This window comes from Benincasa hispida, chromosome 9, assembly GCF_009727055.1.
Source record: "Benincasa hispida cultivar B227 chromosome 9, ASM972705v1, whole genome shotgun sequence".
Classification (NCBI taxonomy): Eukaryota; Viridiplantae; Streptophyta; class Magnoliopsida; order Cucurbitales; family Cucurbitaceae; genus Benincasa; species Benincasa hispida.
In genome coordinates, this window is record NC_052357.1 from 17,565,355 (window position 1) to 17,569,833 (window position 4,479).

Genomic DNA, 4,479 nt, shown 5'->3' on the forward strand with positions numbered 1-4,479 from the left:
CTGAGAGAGACTCGGTTTATTGTTAGGACTATAAACCAATTATTCATTAGTGGATCAGTGAAGACTTAACGAGCAAGATGTAATACAGGGATAGAATGATAATTTTGACCCAACTGTAAATATGTACAATATGTGAATGATTAACTTACTGATCATGGTTAAATCAAGTGGACAGAAATATATCTAAAGTAAAGAGATTGCAGCTATTGGGCTAGTGGAGTGTCCCAGTAGTTAACAAATGTTGGTTAATTCGGTTAAAACACGATGGGACATTGTCACAAACACGATGGGAAAGTCGAATTGAAAGCGTTAAAACAATAAGATTTCAAGTGCCTCAAATAAAGGATACTTTATCAAAATTAGGAGAAACTAGTGAAGATCCTAAAGTGAAAAGTGAAGTTAATTGTTTAGCTACTTATAAATTTGAAAATTTTGAATTCTTGTTAGGCATGATTGTATGGTATGTGATCTTATTTTCCATAAATTATGTGAGTAAAGTCTTACAACATAAAGATATGCATATTCATGTTGCTTTAGATCACTTGAAAGGTTTGGTTTCATTTTAGAAAAATAAAGAGAAAATGGATTCACAGATGCTATGATTTCAAATAAAGAAATTGCAAATGATATGGAAATACAGCCAATACTTCGTAAAAAAAAATAATGATTAAAAAAAATAATGATGAGAATGTTAACATTGAAGAAACATGATTACTTCTTTTAAAATTAATTACTTTTACAATATTAGAGATCAAACAATTTCTTCATTTAAAAATAGGTTTAAACAATTTCCAAGTATTCAAAAATATCTTTAACTTCTTATTTTATATGAAAATTTTTAAGGAAACCTGTGAAGGTCCTTGAGCGGAAGCATGGAATCGGTCCAAGTTTTATTTTCACAGAATAAAATTACAGAATGCGAACATTATGCATAGTCACAAATTTATAGCATGCAATCATAAATAGAAAAGAGAGAATTAGGGTGAGAAAAGACTTACCCTTGAAGAACTTTTTTTTCTCAAAAACCAATTCCTTTCTTCGATTTTTCACGGACAATCACGAATGGAAAAGTGATCCAAATGAACACCATCACAATAAGAACCTCCTGCATTCTCTTTTGGAATGAGAATCACTAAGGAGTTGTGGGTTCTTAGATTTTTGGAAGAGAAGAAGAGATTGAGAGGAAAATTGTGTTTTTCTAGAGAAAAACTTTTGTCTTTTTGAAATTGGAAGAGCACACCTTCCACACCACCACACACACGCATTAATAGAGAGAAATAGAGAAGGGAGTTACAACTTCCTCCCAAAAATATTTTCAAAATAAATTAAAAATTATTTCAAATACAATTTAATATATATTTACATGATAACTACCTTATCATATAATATATATTAAACTATATGTTATATCAAATATAACACATAACCTATAGTTTAATATTGTATCAAATACAATATAACCTATAGTTTTCATTCTCTCAATAATGCATGATATTTAATATAAATCCTATTTATACTAAAGTTAATTATATGAATCCAATTCACATAATTAATATTTGAATCAAATTTAAATATTTATTTCGTCTTAAATAATGTATCAAATACATTATAGTAATTATAACATACATAATTAAGTAAAAAAATTAATTCCATCAATTAATTTGAACAATTCAAATTAATCCAAAATTGATTCTCATTAAATCCTTGTTGAGCTACCAAGGGGACCTCATGGACCTGTAGATTGAAGCTCCAATGGTACTTGAATAATTAAGTAAACTCTTTTAATTAAATTATTCAACATCCATTAACTATCGGACACTCTATTAAAGACCGACAGCTACACTCTTTTCACTACAAATATATTTCTGTGTCCATTAGATATAACCAGTCAATAATGCGATGACCCTTCATAAATTGCTCGTAAGTACAACTGGGTCAAAATTACCATTTTTCCCCTGTAGTTACATCTAACTCCTTAAGTATCATTAATTCCGCTCATGAACGATAAATCATAGTCCAACTATGACCACCAAACCCCTCTCAGGCCAAGAGAAAGTATGACGCCACATTGTTCAAGCCCTGAAATCAACCCTTAAGGGAGCAATATATCTTCTTTCCCTAACATTGGGGAAGAAGTGAATTTTGTCTTCTATAGTTGTGTTCCCAGCTCCCCAATTAGACGAATCTCCAAAATGGTAGGATTATTGTTGGGTTATATGTCCTAAAACTCGTAGTTTGTAAACAGTAAACATATATGAAGTTTATTCAAACAAATGTTGTTAAATGAAAATGAATTGATTGTTTAATAACTTTAAATCCAATAAACTACAAAGCCTTGGCTATTGTAATGAATACTTGGACTTTATGTGAAGACATAAATTTGATCAAGTTCGAGTAAAATAGCCTAAACAGTCTATAATACTTGGATTAGGTTGGGTACCTATTTCTAGAGATACAATTGAATACGACCCACTTTATGATTGTTACAAATGTTGTAAAGTGTCATAAACGATGTGATTAGTTCGTTTATGTAGAGACATGTGAGCGAGGATGTTCTACATGATGAGATCGTATAAGACTGACCAAATAATCATTGTTACATATTAACACCGTTTACTATTAACACTGGTTAATTTCACTTTTTGATGACCTAGATAACTTGATCTGAATTCTGAGCTGTCTATGAACTCTTGTTTATTCAGGATTGTCCCTTGATCTGCATAGGTGAGGGTAAGCTCAACAACGCCGCTCAATATGCCTCCCATTTCAGGGATAAGACCGGATAGATAGCTGAGGACATAGAATTTGTAAGATGGAATTCACTTCTACCCATTTTAGGGTTAGTAGAAAGGTTGTTCCCTTAAGGGTTGATCCCGGGTCTTGAACAAGGAGCCCCATCCTCTTGTTGGCCTGAGAGGGAATGAATTTAGTGATTAAGATTCTAAATCAATTTTTCATTAGAAGGACAATGGTACTTAAGGAGAAAAGATGTAACTCAGGGGTAAAACGATAATTAACATAGCAAAGGTTACGCAATTTGTGAAGGATCAACTTATCAATGACAATTATATCAAATGGACACAAAATATATCTACAGAGGGGAGTGCAACTATAGGCTATAGTGGTCAGTCTTATTAGTTAACGAATGTTAATTAACTAGGTTAAAGAGTTTGATCGGTTAGTCTTGGATTGTTTGGGCCCATGATCTGTAGGTCCATCGGGTCTCCTTGCTAGCTCACTATGAACAAAATTAAAGAACTAGGTGTAGTGAGAATTTGAAATGTTCAAATTTGGTTTTTAGGGAAAATTATATTTTTAAAGAGTATTTTATATTAAATAAAATATTAGCATGAAAGTGTTTTAAAAATTGATTAATGTGATTAATAAAAATTAGGTGTCAAAAGCTTTTTAATATGTGATATTAAATTATTTATTTTATTTTAATTAAATAATTTCTAAAATATGAAAAATGTATTTCATATTTTTTGTCAAAAAATTATTTATTATAATTTTTTTAATAAAAAATAGTTAGTGGAAAAATCCAATTGTTGGATTTTTCCATTAACTAAGTGAGTTTTGAAGTGGTTTATGTTAAGCTTGATACCTATATTATTCATGCTAATAGAATTTGAGGTGGAGGTCATGCAAGAAGGGTTTTTGCATGTTTTTGATTTATAAATAGGTTTTAATTTTCAATTGTTAAAAACTAATGCTACCTTGAGTTTTTTTTTTTAACAAATACTATTCCACAAATTATCTTTTACTCTCCAAATAATTTAGTGAAATTCCCTAGCTTTCACTAAAACTTCGGTCCCACAACCGTGTTCTTCAATTGGAGAATAGCGAGGATTTATCGTTGGTGGTGCCGATTACTCACGGAGACGAAGATTCTTGTGAAAACTACAAATGTTGTATTTCTAACTCTCTTTGCATGCTTAATCCTAGTTTATTTAATGTAATTAGAGCGTTATTGATTCATTGCTTCTGCAGTGCATGTTGTTTATTAACCATCACTTATTGAGTCAACGATCTGACCACTCTCACCCATACAAATCAAAGGATCACCTTCATAGGCAGAAGTTCACAACTCACTCAGGATTTAGATCATGTCACCTATGGTCATCCTGGTGAAATGTAAGTCACGGTGTTATATAATAAAACTAATCATTTCGTGGTCCAATCTTATACAAAAATTTTTATATAGAAAACTCTCGCTCACATGTCTCCACATGAATGATCAGAATCATATCATTTGTAGTACTTTACAACAATTATAACAACTAAGGGTGTTTAAAAAACCTGATGACCCAAAAAACTTATCAATTCAACCCAACCCATGTGGTTTGGGTTAGGTTATCAACTCATTTGAGTTAGGTTGGATTCAAATAAATGAAAATTTTGTGGGTTGGGTTGGTTCATGGGTTCACCTAAAATAACCCAAACCAACCCCAACTTATTGTTAACTTTAAAATGTATATG